This window comes from Nematolebias whitei, chromosome 23, assembly GCF_014905685.2.
Source record: "Nematolebias whitei isolate Nwh7 chromosome 23, NemWhi1, whole genome shotgun sequence".
NCBI lineage: Eukaryota > Metazoa > Chordata > Actinopteri > Cyprinodontiformes > Rivulidae > Nematolebias > Nematolebias whitei.
In genome coordinates, this window is record NC_056520.1 from 621,858 (window position 1) to 633,186 (window position 11,329).

Genomic DNA, 11,329 nt, shown 5'->3' on the forward strand with positions numbered 1-11,329 from the left:
GCGTTGTTTGGAGCGGGGCGTTGTTTGGAGCGGGGCGTTGTTTGGAGATATATACATATATATAGTTGTTAAAAATATAAATAATGCGTAAAACCCTTCCCACACTCTTGCAATATTCTAAACAATATAGAATGTCATGACTTCAGCTCTCTGCAAGGTCTCTTGGCCACGCCCACTTGTCCGCTCTGCACAGAGAACAGCTGATCAGCTGCAGCAGGAAGTTTCTCCTGCTGTGTGGGCTGCACAAAGATGCAGCAGGTGCTAAATACTTTAAAATAATTTATTTGAAATAATAATTCAGTGCCGTTCATGCGTCTCATCCATCAATCAGCCAATTGTGTGTCATGTCCAATCTTATTTTGAAAAACCGCAGAAGAGCGAGTCTGCGTTAACCGAACCGTGAAGTAGCGACGGACCAGGGAAAGTTCTTTATCCTGGTGCCATTTGAGATACGTTTTCACTGTAAACACATTTTTATGAACACAGTTTTTAACATCAAAGTATTTAATTGTATGCTGTTGATGATATTTCCTATAAAAGAAATGAAAATCATAACTGGAACCGTCCGAGCAAGCCGTGACTGTAGAATCATCCAGTTGAAGCATGTGTTGGTTTACCGTGTGACTGCCGTGTGTTCCTTCTTTGTTGGTCTTCATCACTTCCTGTTTATAAGCAGCTCCTCAGCTGCTGCGCGTCACTACGAGCTGAACGCTCGTTGCTGTGCTTGGGTCGGTGGTGCAGCGTGCTGCTCGCTGAGCGCGTGGATTCAAAATGGTTGTTGCAGGCCGGTCACCGAGCGGTTAGTCCGGAGGGACGGGGGCACGGTTACCAAGCTTGATCCCTCTGCCATGAAAATGATCAAAGAGATTATTTTTCCTGAGTGGTGTCACTCAGTATCACTTATCCTTTGATGTTTCAATGGGGGGGGGGGGAGGTGCGCTTCCGATCATATTTATCCTGTTAATGTTTATAAAGATTCACACGATTGTGATCCAAAGTTTTTCAGCATCTTTCTTGTTCCACAATTTTTGTTCTATTTCCACAAATCATGAATCCAAACGTTCGGCTCTTCAGTCCTGCTGTGACTTGTGGCGCAGCTTTAGCTTTTTGAAATATTTAGCCTTTTGACATTTTGGCCTCGTAGAGAATGAACGGAGCTCATTTTCCACCTTCAGCTCTTTAGATGTGTTCAGCCTTTTACTGCTCCTTTCACCGTTTGTTCTGCTTCAGCTGCTTTCAGCTTCCTGCTGCTAGTTTAAGCTTTCAGCTAGTTTTAGGTCATTTCAGCTGCTTCTTGTTCCTTTCAGATTGTTTCTGCCAACTACAGCAGTTTTGCTCTTGTCCCAACGTCGTTCTGCTAATTTCAGCTTGTTGTGCTGCGTTCAGTAGTCGTCCGACGGCTAACCTCCGTTACGCTTCTGAATGGTTGGAAATAATCCACAGCTATAACTTTATTTTAGCTGCTTGTTATTGATCGTTTGCACGTTATTCCTGATGCATTTCTTGTACAAATGACAAAAGTCTGCACTTGTCTGTTTACAGCCTCCCCCTTTTTTGATCTGGCTCTTATTCTTCTAGTTTATTCTAGATTTTAATTCTTATTCTTTTTAAAGTGTTTTTAATAGTTTATCCAGCCGGTTCATGTTTGTGATTTTGTTCTGCAGTGCATCTTTGATGAATGACGATAAAGATCAGCTGAATTCAGCTTGTTTCTGCAAGCTTCAGCTATTTCAGCTACTATGTAGCTGTTTTTATGCTATTTTTCAGCTAATTTCACATTTTTGGACTAATTTAAAACTTTTTTCAGCCTAATTCAGCTAAAATGTGCTCTCTCCACTTCCTTATGGTAACTTAAACTCCTTTCTGATTTTTTTAGCTACTTTTCATCTGTTTTTGTTTAGCTAGTTTTAGCTTTTTCCAGATAATTCCCACTTTTTTGTGCTAATCTCTGATTCTTTCAGCATAATTTAGCAAACATGTTCTTTCTGCTTTCTTCTGCTAATTTAAGCTTGTTCGACCTGTTCAGCTACCTTTTTAGCATTTTCTAGCTACTTTCGGCTGTTTTTGGATAAATTCCAAGTTTTTTGTGGTAATTTCTGCTACTTTCAGTCTGATTAACTTCTTTCTGATAATTTCAGCTCATGCTTCTTTCAGCCTTTCTTCTGCCAGGTTCAGCTTTTTTTCAGCTACTATTTAACAGTTTTTGTGCTAATTTTAGCTTTTTCAGCTAATTCCACCTTTTTTTTTAGCTAATTTCAGCTCTTTCCAATTCATTCTTATAGTTTAAGCTTCTTTCAGCCTTTTAGCTAGTTTTTAGCCATTTTTGCTAATTTCAGCTTTTTTTTAGCTGATTTCCTAATTTTTATGCTAATTTCTGCTTATTTAAACCTATTTAAGCACATATAGGTTCTTTCTGCTTTCTTCTGTGAACTTAGGCTCGTTCTGTTTCAGCTACATCTAAGCTTGTTATTTTTAGCTAATTTCGGCTGTTTCTCAGTAAGTTCCTCTGCAATAAGCATTTGCACAGGAAATGCAATTTGTCTAGCTATGTTTTCAGATTATTATTTATCTTTAAGTATAACCTACGTACAATAAATGCCTTTGTTGTTTAGAATTCACAGAGAAACGGAGCGTTCAGTTGTCTTTGACCGCAGTTGTTGTAGAGACGCAACACTTCTTCCCTCACTGGAACAAACAAAGTTGCCGTAGTAGCAAAACAAAATGTGGCGAACGTTTAACTTCCCTCTTGGAGCTGCAGCGATCGCTGCATGACCGTGATGTAACGACTCGTTTCAGTTATGAATATTTCCCTCCAAGCACGTGTGTCATTCCAACGTCTTGGTTAGTAAGGGTAAGAAACGCTCGCATGGCTTCGTGCACACCAACACCTTCACACCGGTTTATTTCAGGGTTTGTGACCGTTGTGAAATATTGTTTGAACATCCAGTTTTAAAACCAAGGCGTTGTGGCTCGTTGTGGCCAAAGGGCAGCAGGGAGGTTAATGTTTAGAGACAGTGGTCCCTCACTTATCTCGCAGGGTATGCTTTAGACATCTCTGTGAGGTAACAATCCATGAAGTAGCAGCGTTATATTTATCATTCATATAGACGGTAGTCCTTCGCTACTTCACGCTTCCACTTTTGCGGACTCGCTCTTTCGCAGTTTTTCAAAGTAAGATTGTTCACGTGTTAAAAAAACATTTGTACATGACACACGATTGTCAGATTTAATATTACTCACGTGATTGGGACAGTACGGGACACAGTAAAAGTTGAAGGAAAAAATACTTCAAACAGGCACCGCCATTTTGTAGTTTTCTCTCAGTAAGCTTCCACTGTACCGTCACTTGAAATGACTACATTTCCCAGAAGTGGAATACAACAACTCAAATCGGTATTGGAGATAGAAAAAAAATCAAGCCAGTGTTTCCCCTACCATTATACAAGCAGGGCACCCCGCCCTGTCAGCAGAACTGAGTGCCCCGCCTACTGCCCCGCCCCCGTTGATAAGTACTGGCATTGATGTAGCACTAAGCTAGCAACGCGCAATACAGATGCATTAGCTTAAAAGCTATGACTAAGGATGTAGCGCTAGGCCTGTCGCAATAAACAATATATCAATCGCATGATAAATTCAGGTGTCTCTTGTAAATGAGTCCCCGAGGCTCAATGGTATTAACCTGTATAAATAAAAGTTGAATGAAAAAAATAATAAAATTATCAACCTCGTTTTCATTTATCGGCTTTATCGTTTCTCGTGTCTCTTTCTTCTGAAGACACTGGAGGACAAAAGGCTCAACTCCGGTGTTCTTCGCTGACCCCTCCCTTTCTCTTTAAAATCTGTTTTAACCGTGCAAAATTGTGTTTTTGGATCGGTAAAAGAAGCTAAGCTACGAGCTAAGCTAACAGGCCGATCTCGAGGACAAAACGTCCGTCTTGTTCAAGCTCCAGAATTCTCGGTTGAAACCCGTGCCTTCATGTAAAAAGTTGTTTTCCTCTGAAAAAGAAGCTGAGAACTTGTTTACTGATTAAAAAAAAAAATTAAAAGCTTTATGTGACAAATGCTAAAGAGCTCAAACCACACTGAGCATCCGCCATTTTGAGAACCGAAGAGAGACAGCCCATGCCACATCAAGGGGCCTCCCTCCCATTTTTCTTAGAGACACCTCCCTCACTATTTGACAATTACTAATTATTATCAAATTTCAAACAATATTATTGTTTATCGCAATAATTTCTGAGACAATTAATCGCCCAGTAAAATTTGTTATGGTGACGGGCCTGCATAGCGCTCCTTCTATGCTCATGCTGACCCGTCTCCACCCCTCCCCCACTCCCATTCTCCACCCCCGCTCAAAAGCTGTCGGCGCAAATGTGTGTCCATCTCCACCCCACCCCCCATCAACGAAAATCGCAGAAGAGATGAGTGCCCTGCCAAGGCAAGTAAACTAGGAGAAACACTGAAACCAATAGGGAAATCCCTAGTTTATTGCCAATTCATTACTTCCCCTGACCATTAGCTCTTGCTGTCTACCTCCACACTGGGAGATAGCAGGGACTCAATTCTTTTTATGTCATTTGGAGGTAGCGCCTTCTGGCCCTTCAAATGGGGATTGTACTGGGTTAGGGTTCAAATGAAATGCTATGAATCACGCTAGATCACGATTCTAGTTTGATGCAGTCTGAAGTATTTTGTTATTTAGTCCTTTTTCTTTACAAAGCCTAAAAAGGGCGTATGCTGAAGTTTGTTTCAAACCTTAGATGACATTATACAGTATGTATGGACATGTTGTTTATTAGGAGTGTAGCTATACACAGAACATACCAAGGTATGTACCATATCGCAATTCTTGTGCGTTGTACCTTTCGTGTTTATGTAAAAGATAGTGGCAACATTTAAGGGTGTATAACCTTTTTAAAGGAGTGTCCAGTCTTGTAGCATATTATTCTGACTTCTACCTTTTCTGTCGTTGAATTAAGGCCTAAAAATAACTGAAAATCTATGGGTAAGGGTAACCCTCAGACAGAATTTGACTTTTGACAGAATCTTAAGACCGGCTCTCTAAAAGAGCTCCTTTTGACCAAATAATTTATTACCACAGATCGTATTTTAGGTAAAGTGCCGGAGACCGACCATGTTGGAGCTGCTGATATCTGGTTGCAGACTGGATTCACACCAGGAAGGTGGCAAAGCTGCACTGGCTTCTCTAAAGGACCTAGTGAATAATTAAGAAGTGGGGCTTACATGAAGAAGCCCATTAAAATGCAGAGTTACACCAGTCTCCATAGAAGCAGGGTCATATTGTCAGAATCACGTTGCCTTTGGACCAACAGCAGAAAAAGTAGCAGTTTTTAAAAGGAAACGGTAATTAGTAGAAAAGTATACTTAATGTTTCAAGTTCAAGAGGGTATTGCACTTACTGGACTGATTCCTTTGGACTCTAGGAAAATGATTTATCAGTCTTGAAAGAGCCTTTTCATCAGAGTTGTATGTGAGCAGTTTTGAAAGATAAATGTGGGGACGTTCATTTGTGAGCCATACCTCAGAAGTAAGTGGGGCATTCAGCAAGACACTGACCCATAACAAATCGATCTTCCAAGAAAAGCATACAGAGGAATTGATTTAATGGTTTGGAAGGGCCAAGCCAAAGTACTGACCTTAATCCAATGAAAATGTTGGGAAAAGGCCTAAAGTGAGCATCGGATGTTCAGAAATTGGTCAACATCTCTTCGTTATATGTTCAGTACCTTGAAATGGAACTGATCTTTAAGACTTAATGGAAAGGACTGAAATAAGATTTTCATTTTTCTTATTTGCAGTTGAAGCTTGAAAAGTAAGGCGCTACCTCGGAGCTCTCTGTCCACTTGGGTATTAAATTTCCAGAAGGTTTATTTAGGGAGAAAAAAGGATACCTTTTCAAAGCGGATCAATAATTGATGGCGGTGACCATCTCTGAGACATACTTGACTTCTTGTGCTTATGCACCAAGCTTTTAGGGTTTATTATTTTTTTGTTCAGTGGTGCACTTTGCCTCTTTTAGACCTCACTTGAAGGGACCTCCTTGGACGCGTTCGAATGTTGCCTAAAATAATTTTAGAATGAAGTTATTTCTGCTTCCGATCACAGATGGGAGGAAACATGGAGGTTTTCCCTCACGCATCCATCTGGACTGGTCCTCACAGTTCAGTAATCCACAGAATGTGGTTGTAGGTGGACAGGAAAGATATTGGAGCCTAAGATTAGTATTTGGACAATGATACTGTAATATTGTTTACCCATAATCCATAGCAAGCCCCAAGAAGCCATGATAGACTGATACAAGTCATGGTTAGTGTTCATTGTAGATCTTGCCTTTAGGATTTTACCCAATCCTTTAGGTTTTGGTTAATCTTAAGGGATTATTTTGAGAGCTAAATACACATGGTAAGGAATGGCTCAACTTTTCTATTTGAGCTAAACTTTGCAGTCAAATAATGAGCTTTGCATTGTGTTTGAGGAATCGGACTGCCTTAATTTACCCTTGAGAAATTGCTAATGGTGTATTGAATGGGTCAGAAAGTCTACCAACAGATGGCACAGTGGGAAAAGTGTTGTAGGGCTTCACAAAATAAAAACAGAATCAAGCAGTTGTGATATTGTTGGAAAATGCGATGACTACCAGCATTTGTGACAACAAACCCACATTTTCCTCACTTTCCTCTTTTTCAACTGTTGTCAAGACGACGCTTTGCTGTTGCTTTAGCATTTAGCTTTAACCCAATGTTATGTTCCTTCATCGGTGGGCAGGGGGACACTTATGATGGTGGCGATACATCGTCTGCAGCCCTGATTTGGCATTGATGCTCAGGAGGTAGAGAAGTGGTGGCGCAAAGTTTACAGAAGGCGGGCCTGTGATCCAAGGGTCGCCGGTTCAACTCCCAAGACTGACAACATCAAAATGTTGGTGGAAAAGATGAAACGCCCACACCTGTTTCCACCTTCGTTTGACCCACTCTGGACCCTTGAGCAAGGCCCTTGACCCCCACCGTCTACTCCCCCAGGTGCCCTAGATGGCAGCTCCCTGCTCCACACGGAGGGCTGTGGTAAAAACAGTCACCGAGTCTTTGTGCAGGTTAGTTTGCTGTGGCGACCCCTGAAGAAGGGAGCTGCTGGGGGGACGACTCCGGAGATAACTGTCGGGGCTGCAAGAGTGGGTACAGCTACATTTTCTTTACAAAATCACACTTGTACTGTACTGAAACCAACAAATATGATTTTCAGATTAAATGGAGGAAACTTGTTGAGCCCATTAAAATAAAATGCCAGTAGTTAATGTGGAAAGCTCCATTGATCAGATGTTCTCTTCACGGCGTACAGGCGTCGTGTCTCCTGGGAAATGGTGATTGTACTCTCTCACGACAAACAAGTTGTCACTTGAAGACACTAATGGAATGCACACAATATATTATGCTTTTCAAGGGTTTGCTGTCAGTTTTGTCCATCAGTGGGGTCAGAGGTTTGAGCAGTGGGTCATTGAAACACTAAAGAAAATCTTGAAGGAAGAAGCGAGTAAAAAAACAATGGATGGAAAATGCCTCAAATTCCAACGTCCGTTTAACTGAAGCTGCCGTAATTCTTTTGTTTCCACGTACAAGTTGTAGAACAAGTGAAAAAGACCCAAGATTAAAAGAATTATTAAAGATGTGCATACACCCTGACAGCACTCTTAAAAGTGTCAGATAGAAAAACTGACTGAAAATTAAACCTCAAACAGTTCCTGCGTGAAAACAGTCATATTTAAAAATTTAGAACCAAAAGAACTTTAAAGATATTTTGTTTTTACTGTATTGTTTATATGGGAAATAATGAGTTATAAAGAGCCTTAACTTTCATTTTGAACTGACTGTTTAAGCTAAAACATGGTGTATGGTGAAACGACAACCAAAACTATGGACGTTTGGGTGCGCACTCAGTCCGCCCTACGAATGGATTTGAGAGACGACCAAGTCTTACGGCAGCGACAGACACATTGGGTGACACAACACAAAGTCCTACATTTGGTGGTAGTTTTCCACGTGTACTAAAATTGTGGGAGTTGGCAAATCATCTTGGAAAGTTGACCGCTCAACGGTTAGTGTGACATCATCAATCAGTTGAGCATTTTTCTTCTTTCGGCTGCTCCCTTCTTCAGGGGTCGCCACAGCGAACTAACTCGCACCGTCAGTGCTGGGTGGGTGGGGGTGCAATTTGATTTGGTAGGTGGGGTGCTCAGTTCTGTTGACGGGGTGGAGCACCCCGCTTGTATAATGGTAGGGGAAACTCTGCACCAGTCCTCCAGGTTTCAGTGGTTCAGTTGTTACCGTCCCCACCGCCTCTCGAGCCTGCGGACTAATATTTTCAGCTTCTTCTTCCAGTTTCCAGTGAAGCAACCGTTCAGCGGGTTATGTTATCCTCTCAAGTTGCGCAGCACCTGATATTGAGCGACTTTAGCCGGGTGTCGTCACGGAGTGTTGCTTGGCTGTTGTTGGTGAAAGACGCTGGTCTCTCTGCCAAATAACCAGAGAGCCTGAATCAAAAACCAGAACTGAGAGCAGAGGAACACGGGTCTTCAGGGATCATGGCTTATCACTGGAAACTTTTTTGATGAAGGTGGGACCTTTTCTGATCAGTTACATAGTTAAATGATTTAAATAGATGGATACACAATAAGGTCAGGCTCCATTGATGGTGTCCGTTTTTTACAAAAGCTGAAGAGTTGTAGCGTTGATACACGAGTCACAACAGGGCAGGAACAGTGAGAGACGTACGTTGGTAGAACGCCACAGCAGAACGACTTCTTGTTGTTTGTGCACTTCTCCAAACCCGAAGCGACTTGCTTTGTTCAAGAGATTTTTTTACCCTCGGCTAAATGTAACCTGCTGGAAGGTTCCAGCTCTGTTGGAAGCTGCTCATGTCCATCTCTGACCTGTTTATTAAGCATAGCTGGGACAAGGAACCTTTGAAGTGGCTTTCTTTTATTGTTTCCTAGAAAAGGTGCTTTTAGTTCTCTTGGACCAGGGCATGAGTGACGTAAGCATCTTTGCTGCTGTACAAACAAGGAAGAAAACACCAAGAAAGCTGTGGGTGAGGTTGTGTTACAGGCAGGGGAGAGAGTGGAGAGGCGCCGTCTGTCCTGACCTGCTTGTATCCCCTTTGAAGGAACATAAGAGAGCGAAGCCGCAGAAATCCCCTCCCCACACTCGGCCCTGTTTACAGCTACAACTACTGAATGCAGGGGGGGGGGGGGGTGTACACAATCTTTCTTTTTTTGGCTTAAATTCTTTTCTCGTCATCGCTTTGCGCTTGAAGCCACGTGCATTTATTATTTAGCTAAACATGGATTGCCCATGGGGTGCTAGTTATGACTTGTTGAACTGTTTAACAGCTTCAATCGTGCTGCAGGGCTTGCCTCTCTGTTGCATCATGAGCTAATTGTTTCTGGCGCAACTGCTCAAACAACGGTTAAGGGTAAATGCAGCGTTCTGCTGTTTCATCAGTCTTTTCTCAGACTCGTGAAGATGTTCGTACTTAAAAAGAGGAAGTTGTGAAGCCAATATCAGAGTCAGAGACAGAGATTCTTTGTTGTCATTCCACCCCATGTGGTACATGTGGTGGAGCGAAATTATGTACACAGGGTCCCAGTTACATCCAACAATAAAATGTATAAGAAAAACAGTAATAACATCTAAGATATGAACTAAGAAAAACATCAACTAAATATACACTAAGCACTCATAACATAAAACATTGAACATCAGCACAAACATGAACATGAGTCTGTGAGCAGATGTGCACGCATGAACACATCAACATTGAAACAGATCAGCAGCAACATGAAACAGATCAGCAGCAACATGAAACAGATCAGCAGCAACATGAAACAGATCAGCAGCAACATGACACAGATCAGCAGCAACATGACACAGATCAGCAGCAACATGAAACAGATCAGCAGCAACATGAAACAGATCAGCAGCGACATTGAAACAGATCAGCAGCGACATTGAAACTGATCAGCAGCAACATGAAACTGATCAGCAGCAACATGAAACAGATCAGCAGCAACATTGAAACAGATCAGCAGCAACATGAGAGAAGGGGCTGCATGAAGTCACAGACTGGGAGAACAAACGGGCATCGTCCAATCACATTCCTTCTAATTTTAAATTGTAGGAACAAGTAACTAAGATGGTTCAGGGAAACGTATCAGAGTAACGGTGAAAGTTACTAGAAATGTAAATAACGAAGTACAAACATGTCAAAATTCTACTTAAGTACAGTAACAAAGTATTTCTACTTTGTTACATTACAACACCGGCGCTACACTACCCACCCCTCGTGCATAACACAAATGTAGCCCCCCCCCCCCCCCCGTCGACACCTACCGGCACTAATGTAATGCTAAGCTAACCAACATCCCTCCACACCCAACTGACAAAACTCTGAAGAAATGAGTGCACAAAGCAAATAACTTATCGGGGCAACACTGAAGTGGTTCATGAGATATTTTGCTAACAGACAGACAAACACCCACCAGCATCAGTAAAAACAGGCCTTTGAGCTGAAACGATGAATTGGAAGATAACGTCCTGTTAAACAACACAAACTCTGGTTTCCTGTTGTGGTCATTCTGTGTTCACAGCATCCGGAGTGTTGACAAGAAGCTTGTGGCTTTCTGTGACACAGATCTAACAAGGCACCCCGCCTGTCTGGCATCTCAGTAAATATTATGCTAACACACATGAACATTAGTGTTCTCCTGTACCTTTGGGCGGTGAGCCATAACTACAGTTCAACTCCAACGCTTGTCGTGTTTCATCACACGTCCTGAACATTCAGAATTTACTTTAATGATTCGTCGGCGTCGGACACAAACGTCAACACTCGGCTCAAATGTTTAGCTTGTTCTTCAGCGTTCCGCTGTTGGTTAGTAAAATGTAAACGTTGAAGCGTTTCCTTTGGACCTTACTCGTATTAAAAAGGAAGTACTCTGTTTAAATTCCATGTGAGGATATAGCTACATGACATAAAAAACGTTGGTGAATATTGTGATTATGATATTAGTTGGGATAAATCCATACATTTCTCATAAATTTAAACTAGATGTGGGCATGAAGGCACTCTGAGCCAATCTGATTAGGCTACAGATCATGAATCTGATTAGGTTACAGATCATGAATCTGATTAGGTTACAGATCATGAATCTGATTAGGCTACAGATCATGAATCTGATTAGGCTACAGATCATGAATCTGATTAGGCTACAGATCATGAATCTGATTAGGCTACAGATCATGAATCTGATTAGGCT

General features: G+C 41.8%; 1 protein-coding gene across 1 annotated transcript in view; it reads left to right on the forward strand.

The window, feature by feature from the left end:
• The window catches only part of mgat5 (alpha-1,6-mannosylglycoprotein 6-beta-N-acetylglucosaminyltransferase), a gene marked incomplete in the record, with an annotated part of 103,851 nt that overhangs the window by 6,577 nt on the left and 85,945 nt on the right, over positions 1-11,329 (forward strand).